The sequence below is a fragment of the Orcinus orca genome, chromosome 4 (assembly GCF_937001465.1).
Source record: "Orcinus orca chromosome 4, mOrcOrc1.1, whole genome shotgun sequence".
Taxonomy (NCBI): Eukaryota; Metazoa; Chordata; class Mammalia; order Artiodactyla; family Delphinidae; genus Orcinus; species Orcinus orca.
The window spans coordinates 9,745,280-9,764,134 of NC_064562.1; the positions used below are offsets into that span (position 1 = coordinate 9,745,280).

The 18,855-nt window shown below is 43.7% G+C and overlaps 1 protein-coding gene and 1 long non-coding RNA gene across 16 annotated transcripts in view; both read left to right on the forward strand.

The window, feature by feature from the left end:
• Positions 1-305, forward strand: part of LOC117200026 (uncharacterized) — a 36,682-nt gene extending 36,377 nt beyond the window's left edge. The window contains exon 3 of the long non-coding RNA XR_004481435.2: positions 259-305. This is a non-coding gene — a long non-coding RNA (uncharacterized LOC117200026). The remainder of the gene's footprint in view (positions 1-258) is intronic.
• Positions 306-17,111: 16,806 nt separating this feature from the next.
• Positions 17,112-18,855, forward strand: part of HERC3 (HECT and RLD domain containing E3 ubiquitin protein ligase 3) — a 140,221-nt gene continuing 138,477 nt past the window's right edge. For 9 of the 15 annotated variants that reach the window (XR_004475272.2, XR_004475274.2, XM_033400341.2 and 6 more), the window contains exon 1: positions 17,112-17,247. The gene's annotated coding sequence lies outside the window, so the exon portion shown is untranslated. Of the gene's footprint in view, positions 17,248-17,699; positions 17,910-17,969; positions 18,119-18,855 lie in introns of those variants that run through there. The other 6 variants (XM_033400342.2, XM_033400344.2, XM_049709013.1 and 3 more) reach the window with 3 other exon arrangements.

The following is an 18,855-nucleotide window of genomic DNA, read 5'->3' on the forward strand; positions in this document are numbered from 1 at the left end:
TTTGTTCTTTAGACTTTTCCATCTCCACATTGCACCTCTCCAGAGTGGCGGAGAGGCAGGGGAAAGGAGGCAAAGCCGAGGCCTGCAGGTGCTGGAGAACCATTAGGGCTTTCGTTTTCTTTAGAGCAGTGGTAGCCTTTGTGCACTTTGAATGTCCTTGTCTCTAAACTGAGCAGCAAACGTAGAAACTACCTTGGTTTGAAAATATTTTCCAAAGGTTTCTTCTGAACTCTCATTCACTCTTTTGTTTTTTCCCAGGTCCTGGAAGGATGACCTTGGTGTGAAAACTGGAGGGCTCAGGTATGAAGTCTCAGATATATCTAACCAAAGCTTTGACACATGCAAGTGTTTAATGGCCTTTGACATCCTCAGGCTTGGGACCTATGTTGGTCCCCAAATCTGCCATCTTTAACAATGACATTTAGGAATCTCCAGCAACCTATGCTTGTGCTGTAATCTGGCTCCAGTTTGAATATACGTTAGATGCAATTTTTCTGTATAGAGATATTTATCTGGGACTACTTTATTCCACCTAACCCAAATGAAAAACACGGAAAAACCTGTGAACTGGTATTGTTAAAATTAAATACAAAATGGAGACCAGACTTGTAACTTCCGTGGCAGACAAAACCATTTAAGCCACAGAAGCAAAACTAAATGGAGGGCTTTCCTGGTGGCGCAGTGGTTGAGAATCCGCCTGCCGATACAGGTGACACGGGTTCGTGCCCCGGTCCGGGAAGATCCAACATGCCGCGGAGCCTGTGCGTCCGGAGCCTGTGCTCCGTAACGGGGAGAGGCCACAGCAGTGAGAGGCCCGCGTACCGCAAAAAAAAAAAAAAAAAAAGCTAAATGGAGATTATTTCATGAACTTAGGTTATTTCTTGTAAATGCCTTTGATAATCATAAAAGAAATGTGTTGTCTTCCTAAATATGTTATCAGATAATCACTTTTAACCAACCCCCTACCATCTGGAAACCCCCATTGAAATAACCAATCATTGTAAAAGTTAAACGACTTCCTTATTTTCATTTTATAAATCATCCTGTAACATCACATCCTTGAGCTTCATATCAGTTTTAAAGTTGAAACCTCCCACTTCTCAAACTGTTCTTATATGCACAGTAACTCTTACTAAATACTATTTACTGATCTGGTGGTTTTAATTTTGCTATTTCTGGATTTTTGACAGTGTTATGGGCTGAATTGTGTCCTTCTAAAACTTATATGTTGAAGCCCTGATTCTTAGTACCTCAGAATGTGATTCTATTTGGAGACAGGATCTTTTTTTTTATTTTTGCGGTACGCGGGCCTCTCACTGCTGTGGCCTCTCCCGTTGCGGAGCACAGGCTCCGGACCCACAGGTCCAGCGGCCATGACTCACGGACCCAGCCGCTCTGGGGCACATGGGATCCTCCCGGACTGGGGCACGAACCCGTGTCCCCTGCATCGGCAGGCGGACTCTCAACCACTGCGCCACCAGGGAAGCCTGAGACAGGATCTTTAAAGAGACAGTCGAGTTAAAATGCGGTCATTAGAGAGGGCCCTAATCCAGTCTGACTCATGTCCTCATAAGAAGAGGAAATTGGGACGGAGATGCACAGAGAGGGAAGACCATGTGAAGACACAGGGATAAGACAGCCACCTACAAGCCAAACGGAGAGACGTCAGAAGAAACCAGCCCTGCCAACAACTTGGTCTCAGACTTCTAACCTCCAGAACTGTAAGAAGACACATTTTTGTTGTGTAAACCACTCTGTCTGTGGTACGTTGTTATGGCAGCCCTAGCAAACTAATACAGTTGGTTTCCAAGTATGTGCTGAAAGGGCTGTGTTTCCAGTTAGACACATTCAATTTAGATAAGATAGTACCTCACCAAAGAAGAAATCCTCCAAAACAATTGATTTTGACAATGTAGTTTTCCTGATAGTATCAATTCTACTCTACCAAGGAATAAGCGCTCGGAAATTCAGGGTTATGGCCGCCGTTCAGCTAGCGGCAGTTAATGGAGTGTATGTGGCCTCAAGCCATCTTCTAACCGAAAATTGATTTATCAGTATGTAAAAGTGGTAGAGCTCTTCTCCTTCATGAAGCCTGTCATTAAAGTTACATAAATGGGGACATTTTAACCATAACCTCTACAATCGAAATAAGGTCGGGGGACTTCCCTGGTGGTCCACCGGTTAAGACTCCGTGCTCCCAATGCAGGGGCCCCGGGTTCCACCCCTGGTCAGAGAACTAGGTCCCCCATGCTGCAACTGAAGATCCTGCACGTGGCAACGAAGATCCTGCATGCCTCAAAGAGCACCCGGTGCAGCCAAATAAATAAGTAAATATTTTAAAAAAAGTAATTTGATATTGTTTTCTGAACAATTAAATTTTGGCAATACTTGTGGGGCATCGGATGCAAAAAGTATGGGGCAGGACTATTTAGGGAGAAAAAGAACAGAAACAGTGTTCACCGGATTTTAATTAAAACATCGTTTATTGAGTATTGCACTTTACTGGAGTGAAAGATATGTATATGTTATGAAAACTAATTTAAGACTGCTTTTTGCTCACAAAGAGAAACAGCTGGGTTTCAGCATTTGTGTGTATTCAAGATCAGTCTTCACTGAGAAGAAGAGACTCTATAGCCATTTGGGGAAGAAAATGAAAAGTTAGCTTACTCATCCGTCGTTAGAAAACATTCTTTGTGTGCACACGGAATATGAATCTCATCAGGTTGATCTTAATCTCTGGATTAGATGCCATTTTTAGTTGACTATTTTAGACCCCAAATTAGAAATTTGTACAATATAACCATTTATTCACACTGCTACCAGGCAGCATCACTAAAGACCTGTGAACCATGGACCGCGCACTTACGCTGATTTCCGGAATTCTGGGCAATTCTGGGAGAGGATGATAGGATGGTGACCCAAAGGGTGCAGAGCTTCCCTTCCCACATCTTTGCATGGATTTGAAATCTAATTCTAACAACTCTGAGTATCTGAGAAAAGGAAAGTCCTCACTACAGATTTATTGATCGCCCCAGAGGAGATGCCGTGCCCTTTCCAAAACAAATGAGCAGGCATAAAGAGAAGGTAATGATTTTAAAGGACACCTGACTTGCAGCCCTGGCAGCCTTTGCTAGCTGTCAGCGAAAACACTTGTGTTGTTCCAGAAACCATGGCAACCTCAAACTCCCCCTCCAGAATGGTTGAATTTCGGAATCTCTTCACCGTCCACCAGAAGGAATTTCCACCATCCGTGAAGCAACAAGACACAACTGAAGAATGAAAATAGTTGACAGATCACTGACATTAATCACTAAGCCATTAACATGTACACCTGTATAACCCTTTATAAATTGCAGGGCACTTTCCCCGTTTAATCCTGCCTCTCTCCCTGATTCACCTATATTACCTGATGGTTTCTTCCTACAGCTTTAACCTCAGGCAGCTGAAGAGTCTATTTTGATCAAGGCAGTGGTACAGTTGCGGCACCTGACCCATCAGCTGCGGCCTGGCGTTCACTTCAGTGCTTTTAGTTAGACTCTGAAGCGTCTGGGTTGAGCCACAGCCTTTCTCCACTTCCCTCCACGTTGGCCTAGACCCATGGCTTCTGCCCCATTTTCTTCTTAAGTGTTTTGATTAACCTGAATCCCATCCACTTGGCCGAGACCTTGATTGATCTAGAAACACCTGCCCCAGTGGGTGGTTTCTGTTCCCGTGCCCCACAGCAAGATACAAAGCGTATCTTGCTTTTCTTGTGGGACTGACCTGCCGTAGATGGACGCTGACCTTCATCAGGCCTGAAATGGTTATGCCCCTTGGTCCACAGTGTTTGGGGTTAACACTGCCTTACCCTCAGGGATAAGCCCTGTAATATAGCCAGTTCCTCTGGTTCTGCGCCCTCCCAGCCCAGGCTTCCACCCGCCTCCCTAGGGAGCCTTCTAAAAGTTCATGACTTCTCACCAGTCAAGGGAGGGAGGCAGTTAACCTTCTGTTTTGGTTTTTTTTGCTTGTTTGTGTTAAAATGTTATTTTGATCTTCCAAATAATTTATGTAGCAAGCGGGGTATATATTTTAATCCCATTTGAGCAAAGCACCCCAGTGACTTTCCCTAATGCCACAGTGCTAGTAAAGTGGCGGGGCCAGGGCTTAAACCCAGGTCATGAAACCATAGATCTTTAGGGCTTGAAAGGCCTTTAAAAGTCATCTAATCCAACCAAGTAAACGAAACCTGGATCTCCTGCATAACATCTCTGCCAAGTAGTTAACTAGCCTGTGTTTGAATGCCTTCCCTCACAGGACAGCTCGGTTCATCTTTGGCTATAGTTCAGACAGTCATTTGTTTAATCATCCTCACACTCTTTAATTCATCAAACAAGTATTTCAGGTCCTAATATGGGCACCATCAGGTGTTATGTGGCCACTGAGGTAATTTCTGGAAGTAAATTTAGTTAAAGATAGAAAGTGGAAAGTTCTACAGGAGAGGTACTGATAAAGTGCTATGGAAACTGTTGGAAATTTCTTCCTTCTACTGACCTGAAAACTGTCTTACTGTGTAGCTTCCAAAATTTGGTATTAATTCTATTCTTCCCATTCATAAAAAAAAAATTACTTTTTTTCATTACAGCTAGTGTGTCATTCTTCAGTAGTTTCTCATAAAGGACTTCTCAGATCCTTTCTCTCTCCTGATTACTCCTCCCTGAACCCATTTCAGTTTGTCTATGAGTCTCTGAAAGGGTTTCCCTGTAGCTGAACAGAATGTGATGTGGACTGTTCAGCAGAGAAGTGAACTGCCATTTCTCATTCTGGATAAAATAATTCTATAGGGCATGAAAACTATTTGGTGACCACACTCGCCCATTATTGTTTCAAACTGACTTTACTCTGAACTAATACCCACGGTGCCAGGTGTTGCAAAGGTACGGTTGCGATCAGGATCCCACTCTTAAATGTCTTATCCTGTCAGACTGTTATACTATTTTTTTTTTTTTTTTTTGCGGTACGCGGGCCTCTCACTGCTGTGGCCTCTCCCGTTGCAGAGCACAGGCTCCGGACGCGCAGGCTCAGTGGCCATGGCTCACGGGCCTAGTTGCTCCGCAGCATCTGGGATCTTCCCGGACCGGGGCATGAACCCGTGTCCTCTGCATTGGCAGGCAGACCCCCAACCACTGCGCCACCAGGGAAGCTCCCAGACTTTCTTTACACCAGACATTCTGTGAAAAAAAGTCCCTTGCTTTGCATAAGGCTTATATGTGTAGAAGACATTAACTTATCACTCTCACTTCACAAATTTGAAATGTGAATCTTTTAACTATATCCCATGTCTGTTTAATATTTCATTTAAATGTGCTGAGTCTCCTTTTATAAGCAGTGAATCATCAGGATGTTACAGGATTATCATCAAAACCAGTTCAATTAGTATTCACCGTGTCAGGCAGTGTGCTAGGTGCTTGTGTATACTGGTAAGCAAGGTTTAAACATAGACACTCCCTCAAGGATCTTATACTTTTAGAGGACACTGTTTATGTTCTAAAACCCGTTGCCTCAACCTTCTCCACCTTAGTAAAGGGCATCATTGCCATCTAACCTGCTGCTCAAGCCAGAAATCTAGGACTTCTCTTTGGTTTTTCCTCTCCCAACCCTCCAGCTCCCTTCTCTGCTACCTCCAGAATAGATCTTGGCTACATCCACTTCTCTTCATCTCTACTGCCATCGTCTGAACCCAAGCCGCTGCTATTTCTAGTCTGGATTACTGTGAGAGCCTCAATAACCTCCTAACTGGTCTACCTAATCCTACTATTGTTCCCCTTCCATCCCTTGCCATCCATCAAGGAACCAGTGATCTATTCAAAACCTCCTCATTGCATGTATAAAAAAAATCAAAACCCCTGTAAAGCTCTGCATGCTACGTCCCTGCCTTTCTCTCTGAAGTTCTCTCCCGCCCCTCCGCTCCGCTCACTCTGCTGCAGCCACACTGGCTGTCCTTTCAGTGCGTAACAATGACAAGCTCTTCTCAGGCTCACGGCTTTCACAGATGCCGTTCCCTCTGCCAGGGCTGCTACTACCCTGCTTGGCCTCTCTTTACGTCCTGAAAATTTAACCTTACAGGCTTTCTCTTCAGGGAGGAATTCCCGGAAAATGCTGGGTAGGTCTCTCCATTAAAGTGTGTGTGTGTGTGTGTGTGTGTGTGTGTGTGTGTGTAGGGGGACAGTGTAGAGATCAGTTTGACAGAAGCGCTCAGTGCTGGGCCAAAGTAAGCTAGGGTCAGGGCCTTGGGATGGGTGTGGGGAACAGGTTGAAGAACTAAGTTCTGATGAATATTTGTCAGATCTAGAATGACCAAAGGGAGGTGCGGGTCAGAAAAGGCAGTTAGGGAAATGTTGAAGTAGTCCAGGGATACAGATAAGGACCTAAACTGGGGTTGAGAAAGAAGTAATGTAGAGTATGGAAGGCTGAATAATGGCCTGCCACAGGTGTCCGTGTCCTAATGCCCAGAACGTTTGAATATGTTCTCTTATATGGTGAAAGGGACTTTGCAGATGTGATTAATGATCCTGAGATGGGAAATTACCCTGGACTATCTGGGTGTGTCCAATGTAAGGACAAGGGTCTTTATAAGAGGGAGGCGGGGTGGGCAACGTTAGGAGAAGGTGATGTTACTGTGGAAATAGAGGTTGGAGTAATGTGGACACGAGCTCAGGAATGTGAGCAACTTCTAGAAGCTGGAAGAGGTTAGAAACAGATTCTCCTCTGGAGCTTCCAGAAGGAATCAGTCTTGCCAACGTCTTGATTTTATCCCTGTAAGACTCATTTAGGATTTCTGGCTTCCAGAACTATAAGAGAATAAATTTGTGTTGTTTAAGCCACTAAGTAGGTGGTAATTTGTCACAGCAGCAATAGGAAACTAACATATAGAGGAAGAGATGGATGTGAAAGACATTACAAAGGAAAAGTGGTGGTTTCTGATGAATGACTAGATGAGGGGAGAAGAATTGAGAATCAAAGAAATTCCAAGATTCTGAATCTAGATTACGAAGGCATTGGAAAGGGAATTAATTTCTGGGGGAAAAATGAGTCAATTTTATATATTTTGCTTGGGTTCCAGGGAGGGCATCCAAAATTAAGTTTACCTTATATGAGGGTTTGATTTTGGGGCTTCAGGAAGGGGCCCTTAGGAGGCAAAATGCAGCTCCCACATTGTCCAATGATGTTTATATCACTTAGATCTGTTATATCAGAGGTGAAGTCACCTCACTTAAAACTCCCTTCTGGGAGAGAATGGCCAAGTATTAAGCCTTATTGCATTTTAGTATGAATGTGCTTATCGTGTTCTTAGATTTGGTAAGTGGGTGAGGCAGAGAGTCCATGAACACTCTTAGAATGCCTGCCGAGCTACTCTTAGAAGTCTTAAGTGAGTCATTATTAACTCTTATGTGAGTTATTAATTATGTGAGTATATGCCTGTTAATAACTCTTATGTGAGTTATTATGTGAGTATATGCACCGTTTTTGTGGTGACAATGTATAAGTTTCATCAGGTTCTCAAAAGGATAGAAGATCAAAAAAGAAAGTTAAGAATCATGTTCTACTCCTATGGGATATCAGAGGGTGGAAGAGGGCAGGCAAAGGGCAAGAGGAAGCAGAAAAGGCAACACATGAGAAATAGACTCACAGACATAGAGAACAAACTTATGGTTACCAAAGGGGATAGCAGGGGCAGGGGGAGATGAATTAGAAGTTTGGGATTAACATATACACACTACTATATATAAAATAGGAAAATAACAAAGACCTACTGAGTGGCACAGGGAACTACCCTCAATATCTTGTAAAACCTTATAAGGGAAAAGAATCTGAAAAAGAATATATATGTACATGTACATATGTACGTATATATATCTGAATCACTTTGCTGTACACTTGAAATTAACACTAAATTGTAAATTAACTATACCTCAATTAAAAAAAAAAGAAAGGGCAACACATGAAAACTCCACAGTCGTTCTTTTGCTGCCGCACAGTACTGCTAATTCATGCCTCTCTTTTCCCTTACTAGACCCATTTCAGGGCTTCTTGTGCTTCTAGAACCAGCTTGCAAAGCAGCTGCAGAGTTTTTTTGTTCTGTTGAGGGTTATTTTATTTGCTGACAGTGTGTTCTTTAAAAGATTCTTTTTTTGGTGTTTTACAGAATATTTCATCTATTTTTATAAAATGGATGAAGAAATTTTATTTTATTTTTTTAAAAAAATTTATTTATTTAATTAATTTATTTTGGCTGCGCCAGGTCTTCATCGCGGCACATGGGATCTTCGTTGCTCCATGCGGGCTTCTTAGTTGCGGAATGCATGTGGGATCTAGTTCCCCAACCAGGGATTGAACCCGGAACCCCTGCATTGGGAACTCAGAGTCTTACCCACTGGACCACCAGGGAAGTCCCTGGGTTTTCTTTTTTAAAAAATATTTATTTATTTACTTATTTGGCTATGCCGGGTCTTACTTGCGGCACGTGGGATCTTTAGCTGCAGCATGTAGGCTCTCTTAGTTGTGGCGTGCAGGATCTAGTTCCCTGACCAGCGATCGAACCCGGGCCCCCTGCATTGGGAGCACAGTGGACCATCAGGGAAGCACACTGGACCATCAGGGAAGTCCCTCATCTGTGTTTTTTAAAGGGGTTTTCTAATGTTACAAATACTAGTATTTCCACAAAGTGAATATTAAAGTATAACTCAATAAATGATTATCATTGGTAATCTCTTTTCAAAGCTGAGGCATAGGAAGCTTAGGTAGCTTTTTTTTTTTTTTTGGAGAAGTAAGCACTTCTCTTATTCGCTATAACCCCTATGAATCCCGAACCCACAAGGTCCACACAAACAGAATAATAATCGTTTAAAATATCTCATTTCTTTTTCCATTGTGGCATTACTTTTTTTTTTTTTTAATTCGAACAGAAAGTCACGAAAATTATAATCATCCTCATCAGTTCACTCAGTCCCATGTAATTAATTTTTTTTATCTTGATCTTTTGTTAGCACATTTTTGAATTCATCAGTTTTCCATTAGAGTTCTGAAAATGCTTATTCATTCAGTTCAGCAGTAGAGTCAGTTACCAGAAACCTGTACTTGTCAGAGTCTTTTCCATGAATTCCTTGAAGATGAAACTCTTTTATAGGAACATTTTTGCGAAAGCATCAGAGTACACCCAGAACTGTCTGTATATGACAAAAGACTTAAAAATGCCCACGGTTAAAGATTTGATGAAAGTTCATAATAATGCAATTGACAAGGAAATTTACTTATTTCTGAGATATACATTTTAAAATAATAACTAGAATTATGACTTACAACATTATACCAGAACATGTAAGATTTTTAGGAATTTCATATAATGTCTGAAACATTTATATTAACATGTTTCCATACAAATAACCCAAAGAAGGTTTAGTATTAGTTTTTTTTTGATTTTTTAATTTAATTTATTTTTTTATACAGCAGGTTAGGTAGCTTCTAATTAGCAGCAGCTATTTTTTTTTTCCAGTGAAATAAATCGTCAAGAGTTGCCTAGTTGATCTCTAAGTAAAATGTTTCTGTAGTTAAATCTCAACGTAGCTTAGATTTACCAAGTCCATTGAATGCTTCAGAGGCTGATCTGGGGTCAGAGTCTCTTTCGTAAGCAATTTATTTAGGTAACTGGTTTTCCGTCTGTGCACAGATAAAAATGAAGAGTTTCCATTTTGTTTTGCAATAGAATGTTGACTTTAAAAAAAATAAAAATTATTATTGTCAAGATTTCCTTTTAATAATAAAAAGGAGTGGACTAGGTTTGTAGTTGATGAAGTTTCCTATAGTTATGATTGATTTTCCTGGGTCCTCTCCATAGTCATGAAGTTTAACATTCAGAGCCTTGCTTTATGGGATAAATATTAATTCAATAAGAGAATAAAATAAATTTAAACAATTTTCAGTTTCTACTATTATAGTCGAATCATAAAGGGTACCTGCTTTGCTGCAATATCAAGGAAAATAGAAGCATTTGTTTTAGAAAAGACGAGAATTTCATCAAAGTCAAGGCTTGTATAAGTTCAGTCTTCTATAATTTATATGCTTTCTGAGTGAAACTGATATGGAACTATGACTTGATTGATATTGTAACAAAATATCACGTGGAAAGAGGCACTTTGTAAAACAGATTTGGCTAACATTTGCTCACAAAGAGATGTCAATGCTTGTTAGGAAATCTAGCTGGGGAGTACAGCTCCCCACATATCCTGACTAAGAAGAGACTTTGTGGGCTTCCCTGGTGGCGCAGTGGTTGAGAATCTGCCTGCTAATACAGGGGACACGGGTTTGAGCCCTGGTCTGGGAGGATCCCACATGCCGCGGAGCAGCTAGGCCCGTGAGCCACAACTACTGAGCCTGTGCTCCGCAACAAGAGAGGCCGCGATAGTGAGAGGCCCGCACACCGCGATGAAGAGTGGACCCCGCTTGCCACAACTAGAGAAAGCCCTCGCACAGAAACGAAGACCCAACACAGCAAAAATTAATAAACTCCTACCTGCAACATCTTCTTAAAAAAAAAAAAGAATAGACTTTGTTAGTTTGGAAATGGCATTCTTTTTGATTGAGTTGGCACTTTGGGAAGAACACACGTGAAACTCTCAGAGGAAGGGAACTCTGGTCTAAGATGCCAGGTCAGTCAGTCAGTCCTGGCAGCCATCCTGGTGACAAGATGCCATAGCTAGACTACATTAAAAGCTTGTTACAGATGCTTTTTGTAGCAACATACTTACCTTTGTAGCACAAACTGGATGGCTTAAAACAACAGTAATGTATTGATATTATCTCACTTTTGGAGGCTGAAGTTTGAAATCAAGGTGTTAGCAGTTGGTTCCTCCTGGAAGCTCTGAGGAAGCATCTTTTCTCTATGCCTCTTTTCTCACTTCTGGTGGTTACTTGGCATTCCTTGGCTTGTAGATACATCACTCCAGTCTCTATCTCCATCTTCACAAGGTTTTACCTGTGTGTCTCTGTGTGTTCACGCCGCCTTCTTATAGGGACACCAGTTGTTGAATTTAGGGCCTTCCTAATCCAGCATGACCTCATCTTAATGAAATGATTTACACCTGTAAAGACCCTATTCCAAATACGTTCACATTCTGAAGTTATAGGTAGACATGAATTTTGGAGGGAAACTATTTAATCCACTACACCCCCTAACATTTACCCTCAGAAACATCAGTACATTTCATCAGAACATAATGTTAATAAGACCCAGGGTATATGTTTCACTCCAGGTACAGAGCAGGTCATTTTGTTTGGTTCTAGCCTGACAGGTATACACTTACCTTGATATTTTATCCAGTTAATTAAAAAGGGAACCAGATAAGAACTTGGATGGAATAGTACAAACCTACCCCTAAAGGCGACAAAAGAACTCAAAGTACGTGCCTACCTGATGGTTGGTCAGTACGGACAATTTCTTTGATAATGCCTGGGACATACTGCTACCCATAACAAGGTGATTAATGGCACAGGTGATCGGACCACAGTGGACGTTATAAATCAGTACACTGAGTTTTCTTTTTCAGAAATGGACAGTGAAGTGCGTTCTCTGGCTACCATTGCGGGATGACACAAATTCTGACACTCTGTCTGCTTTTCAGTTTTCTGTGAAACTTGGTGAACCATCAACTCATTGTCATTGGCTTGTGCATGTGCACTGAAGATTGAAAAGATTAACAACAGTGTGAGTTTGTACAAGACTTCCTTTTGGAATCTTTTATTTTTGGCAAATGTGTGGAAGGACTGTGGGAATCACATGACATCAAACAGAATTTCAGCAAAGGACCAACAACTCCAATAATACATTTTTATGCATGTAGGTAATTTTTGATATGAGTATTTAGAAACAGCTAAGCTAATTTTAAGGTAATTTTAACATTCTTAGCTAAGCTAATTTTAAGATTTTACTAGAAGATTTTTTTGTTTTATTTATATCCCACATGTTCTAGTTGATACCTAAGGTGGCTTACAAAACAAAACAACCTCATTATTGGTGAAGGGATTGAGCAGAGACCACTCAGACATTGTGTGTGTATTTAGCTAGTGTTATTGTTTGTCAGGAAGAATTGGCAATACACTACAAAGCCTTAAAGAGTCTGCCTTCTACCTAACCTGGCAATTCCACTTTCAGGAATTTATCTAAAGGAAGTAATCAAGAGTGAAGGCAAACAGTTAGCTATGTTCACCATGTATGGCTGTGTTTCACTATTGTTTATAATGGCAAAGGACTGAAAATAATTTAAACATGCAATAAGCAGGAAATTGGTTAAGTTATAGTATATCTGTTTTGTGGATATTTGCAATTGTTTAAAATGCGGTTGTAAAATAGTATTTAAATCTATTGAAGATGTTTAATATATTGTTAACTTCAGAAAACATGGCGTTAAATATTATGTATAAAATGAACCACTTTTAGAAATGCGCATACATGCATGGAGAAATGACAGAATATTAAGAACTAAAAATGGGTGGTGAAAGACCAGATGGTTTTTATTTTCTTTTTTCTTATACACATTTTAAACATCTTATATAGTATATATTTATTCCATTTGTAAAGAGAAAAACAGGTTGTTTTTTTTTAATTAGGTAAGAAGATGAGTACAATGGGAAAATGACATAGCAAAGTTAAAATGAACCTTGAAATGAGGTTACTCCTCAAAACGCATGCAATAAGATTCTGTACAGATGGGACATACATTTTGCTCTAAGCTTTCAAAAGCCATTGGAAAAAGGGAAACAGAATCAGCTGTAGTATCTACAAGATAAGATACTATAGTATCTTATAAGTATAAGGCAAGAACAGTTTGTTGGTCCACAACTTGAAAGTAAATATAATGATTTCACTGAACTTTTACCCACATGTAGGATGAAAACAAAATGCCAAAGGCCAATAGAAAGTTAAATAACTGTTATAAGTTCCCCTTTATATAAAGGGGAGCCGTAAAGTTTGGAAACACAAACAATACTGTTTCATTTTTTTTACAGATTCATATTAAGTAAATTACATTATGTTATAGTATATATCAACTACAGACAGAACCCCCTTGATTACTTATTTCTTCTGGAGTGTGCTAAAAGTATAGATTTACTTACTAAAAATGAGAGGGAGAAATCAGGCAACATCCTGCAGATGCCTCTGCTAGGATCAAGGAAAATGTTGTATTAACACACCACACTCATTGCAGCATCAACTATGCATTGCTACAAGGCTCTATTTCATGCAGTCTTCCAGGACAAACCAAAGCCCGCCCTACAAACTTTCTTAGGAAATGCTCAACCATCCAATCTTGTTAATGTTAATTAATTTCAACCTATATGATGCTAGTGAGTTTCTTATATTTAAGGTAAGGTGCTTGTGTCTCATCCAAATGAGACGGTAAGATAAGAAAAACCAATGCAAACTTAAACTATGAATAGTTTCAAGAAAAACAAAGGAATAGTCATAATGGCTGTAAGATCTTTATGGTCAGGAATGATGCTTCTTGCCCAGCAGCTCTACATGTAGAAGACATTCAATAAATACTTAATGATTATTTGATTGATGGCAATATTGATTTACCATATCTTTCTTCCAAGTTATTTTTCACATTAACAAATTAATGCTGTGTATTACAGGACGGTTTTCAATAAGTTTAGATAGTTTATCCTGGGAATATACAGGCCTCTCAGATAAAGTGTATGAAGCAACCAAAAAAATGTGGAAAATGTTTTACAACCAATTTTCCCCTTGAGTATTGACTGACACAATGAGTAATTTGTTGGGGGCCCAGGGGGAACCAAGAAACCCTGTTGTGATTGTGTAACTTTACAGGGTGCATACCCATTACCTGTTAAATAATCAGAGCTTTCCCTTCCTAGAGATGAAGACACCTATTCTTCAAAAGTATGCCTGTAAGACAGAATGTTGTGGCTGACTTGGTTTTTTCTCTACCTGTTTTTTGGTGGTTTTTTTGGTTTGTTTTTGACTGCATCGTGGGGCTTGCGGGATCTTAGTTCCCTGACCAGGGATTGAGCCTGGGTCACTGCAGTGAAAGCGGCTGAGTCCTGAGTCCTAACCACGGGACCGCCAGGGAATTCCCCTTTTTCCCACATGTTTAATCTGATACCAGAAGTCTGTCCCTGTGTAAATTTACCAAGTGACGTTTGTCTGCCGTGCAAATAGGTAAACACAGAGAACAATAATTATTAAACAGTATTCCTACTGCACTGAATTTCTTTCAGTTCAAAAACAGACACATGCATTTCAAGAAGGGAGATGTGAAGAAGGGAGCACATCGCCGTCTGTTCCGCTGGAGGTGCAGCAGCCCTGGGAATTAGCCCCTGTCGCTGGGGATTCCTCGTCTGCCCAGTGCTGGACCACGACCACGGGATCCCTTCTGCCTGTCAAGGGTTAGGGTTAGAATTTATCACACTGTTTATTTATTTGTTTGTTTATTTTGGGTTTGCCAACATTTTTTAATGTAAACTTTTCAAACACACAGAAAAGTAAGAAATAAGGTACAGTGAACACCATCTACCCACCACATAGAACCTATACTTAACATTTTGCTGTACTGGATTTATCACATATCTATCCATCCCTTCATCCATCCTTCAATCCATCTTTTTTGTTTGTTTGTTTTGTTTTCGGTACGTGGGCCTCTCACTGCTGTGGCCTCTCCCGTTGCGGAGCACAGGCTCCGGACGCGCAGGCTCAGCGGCCATGGCTCACGGGCCCAGCCGCTCCGCGGCATGTGGGATCTTCCCGGACCGGGGCACGAACCCGTGTCCCCTGCATCGGCAGGCGGACTCTCAACCACTGTGCCACCAGGGAAGCCCCAATCCATCTTTTAAAGTATACATTTCAAAATAAGTTGCTGACATCAGATACTTCCTCCTAAATACTTCAGCATACATAGCATTAATTGGAGCTCAATTTTGTTTACAGTTCTTGTTGGGGTTAAATATTTTATTTTTAACATGAATGTTTTTCTTTTATAAAATTTCTCGTGATTAGCCACTATCTAACCCTTGGTATGGTATTTGGTTAATGTTTGCCTCCCCCTCCAAGGTAACAGGGACTGCGCCGTTTTGCTCACCAACGTATCCACAGGGCTTGGTATTATAGTAGATGCTCAATATACAGTGTATTTGTTAGGGAACATGTGGAAGTCAGAAAGAAATGGATGGAAGACAGCTATAGAAATGGAAAGAAAAAGTAAACCATGGCCTCTTCAAGCCAGTTAAAATATCTGCTATTATGACTATTGTTGTTGCTGGGGCCATTTAAAGCCATTTTGATAAATGGAGCAGGACACGCCTGCTAAGGAAACTGCCGTTTTATGTTGGTTCAATGAAGAAAATAAAATGAAGTACTGTGTATCTTCACTGATTGTTCTGCACAGGAGTAAGTTCCCAGGTTTCTGGCTGTTTATTTGGTAAGGATGCTTAGAGTACCTCAGTTTGTAATTTAGACATCACTCCTATCTCAACTCCAGACTTAAGTCTTTGATAAGCAAGTTTTTCCTCAAGACAACATTTCATATGAAAAACACCTGAGCCATGGGCCAGAGATATTGACCTAAATGCTGACTGATTACAAGGGAAAATACAAATTGATGACACATGAAAATAGAATCTCACTCCTTCTCAACCAAGAGGACCCCCCTTCCCATGACTTGTCTTTGGCCATTCCTCCAGTTCTTTTTGGTGATACCATCTCTGAGTTGGGATTATGTCTTTGTGAGAGACGTGGACTTTTGTGAAACTGCCACATCTCTGGAGCATAAGGAAATTGTGCTAATCTTGTTGTCCCCAGTGTTTCTAAAGGGTCCAGTGTGATTCAGACTTCAAAGGTTGGAATCGTTTTCTTATATGTCCATCAGTTTCCTGGTAACTGAGATTTTGCTTTCTTCTCTTGTCTCAGGAGCATCTGACAACCTGCTTATGTCACTGAGAACACATATGCCAGCCAACAGTGCCCCGTCCCCAGGATATACTACTTCCCCAAACTTCTTTTCTGCTTGGTCAATCTGTTACATTCTCAAGAGAAGATAACTGCAGACCTGACCTGACCTGATTCGGGCCTCCTGGGGAAGAATCTGGCCTCGAAGGACCTTCCCGGCTCAAATGGCCGGTTACAGACATTCTTCCCCGAGTAAAGTCATTCCTTTGGGTTAACGTAGTATTTTCTTAGCATTCTGCTTCTGTGTTGCAAATTTCAGAGGAGAAGCGGCGGTGGGGTGGGGTAGACTCAGGAGGTCACCTTTGTGAGAATGTCTTCTTCACAAGATTATCTGCATCAGACATGGACCAGGGGAGCTCGGAAAGCCCTGTAACCTGGGGGAGGGTGAGAAGGAAGCGCTGACATTCAGTGCCAGGGAAAGTGTGCGAGGACAAACTTCTCCATCCGTTACTGGGCTTCAGGCCGCAGGGTGTCTTTCAGACGAGAAGATTCACGTTCCCCCCGCCACCGCGCTCCAGTCTTCCCCAAGCCCCCCGTCGCTGCCGCGGCGCCGCTCTCCTGTTCCACCCCAGCTCTCCACGACGTTCCCAGGAAAGCGCCGACCTCTTTCCCGCTTCTCCTCCCGCGCAGCCCGGCGTTCGGCTCGGCGCTTCCTCCAGTCCTCCAAAGGCGAGTGGAACAAGACTCCTTCACCGTGGATGGAATACGACGCTTGAGAACTCCGCCTCAACTGCCCCCCTCTAGGTTTTCCCCGCCGTGCCCAAGGCTTTTGGTCACCTCTGCACAAATTTAATAAGACTGAGAGCTCAGAACCGGGAAAGCCAACCGCGGATCCGTCTCGTTCCCCTGCCCGCCAGTGAAAAGCAGTCCGCCTCCGGCGCGGGTGCTCTGCATCCTGCAGTCGGCTCTTGGCCGACACACACCTGCCCGGCCGTCCTCTCGCCAGGCCCGCCGGTGCCCTCAGGTCGGCCCGCCCCCTCCGCCCTCCCGGGCCTGGGCCTCTCCCCGCCTCCCGCCCGCGGACCTCGCCGCCCCGCCTCGGGCTCCGCCGCGGCCGCCGGGGGTGCGGGCCCGCCCCAGAAGGGCGCCCATTGGCCGTGCGCGCCATCCTTCACCCGGCACATTCCGCCGCCCGCAGGCTTGCGGGGAAACTTCCTTATTATTGTGACGCCGAAATTGGAGAAACCCTGAGCCGGGTCGGTGGAGCCGTCACCGTCGGAATCCCGCGCGGCGGTTCAGCGGCCGCAGAGGTGCGCGGGGCGCGGGGGCCGGGTTCCAGGAAGGAGGGCACCGCGGAGCCGCGCCGCGGCACGGCGGTCCGCGCGCGGCTCTCGGAGGGGCGGCTGCCGCTGCGGCTGCGGGGCGCCTCCCGCGACAGCCCGGGGCAGGGCGCGCGCGGAGGTCTGGGCGCGGCGCCTGCAGTGCCTGCGGGGCGCGGGCGCGCGGGGGCCTCGCGCGCGCCTCCCCGGCGTCCTCGGGGCGCTCCCTGTGACCTACAGAGCCCTAGCGCCCGGGGAGGCCGGAAGCCGCTCCAGAGACTGGAGCGCCCCCCACCCCGACTCGGCTGCCTGCGGACGGGGAGGAACTGCGACGCCGAAAGTCAAAAAGAGGATCCTCCCCTTCCTCCCCGCCCGCCCCTATTTAAATTCCGGGGCTTCGGCGACACCGCTGCGGCGAGGGGCGCAGACTCTGCCCCGCGCAGTGGGAGCCGCCGAGGCCTGTGCGCTTGGGGGAACCCCGGCGGCCGCGAGGAGTTGGCGCTGGGGACACGGGGGGCTCGGCGGCCGCGGTGACAGCGCCACCCACCTGACCGAGGCGGGGCTCGGTTTGCCTGTCCGGAGTCCGCCTCCTGGGCGGAGCCGGGGCGAGGGTGTGTGCGGACACGTGTGTGTGCGTGTGTGTGTGTGTGTGTGTGTGTGTGTGTGGACACGTAAGTGCGCGGACGGGCGCGGGGGTGTCAGGAACTGGGGCGTGCGGGGGCAGGTGGCGCTTTGAGTCATCTGCGAATGTGCGGAGTGGGCGCACCGGGCAGCCGACCGAGACTAGCCTGTGTAACCTGAAACAGACGAGCCGGGGAGGGCTGTAGAGACCGCACCTAAAGCAGCTGTGCACTGATTCGGGGTATGCGCCCCGGGCTCCGGGATATGTGTATTTGAACTTTGCTTTTGGTGTATCAGCGTTTCTGGTTGTTTTGTGATTCCGTTTTACTTTAGCTTTTTAATTAGCCCCATCTGGAAGTACCTTAAATTCAGAGCTAAGCCTTCCAGGATTTTGCTTTTGCATTCATTACGCACGGAATGCTTTAGGAAAGACGGTTCAAGCGCTCTCTTCCATTTTTGTGTCTCCTGACTCTTTCCACAAATAGGAGGCTATTTCTAGAACATTTCATCTGATGATTTGATAACATCGAGTGAGCTGCTTTTTTAACTCCAGACTGAGGAGAAAGAAAAGTGAAATAAAATGAGGATTAACACCCTTTTTAAATGCAGTGACTCTGGAGAGAGATGCTGTCTTGTTTTAGTAGCAGATTACTGTGTAGCTCTCCCTTTTCCTACTTTCCTTTACCCTGGGGGGTAAGGGGGTGGCATTATAAACCAGGAAAGAGGAGTAGTGTACTTAACGCCCTTTTAAAGCAAAACCGATGAATTACACATCGTTGACCGCGTGGAGGCTAGGAACCTTCTGGAGAAAGGATGCAGGAATCAAGGAGGAAGACTTGAAATCTCTTTGGCAGAACTCCTCCCTTGGCATGAAAAAAAAGAAACACAGTTGGTTAGCAGGCAGTTTTACTTTTCCAGTTAGTAGTTGGGATTTTATTTTTGAAAAAAGAAACAGAGATTCCAAAATGTTCCAAATGG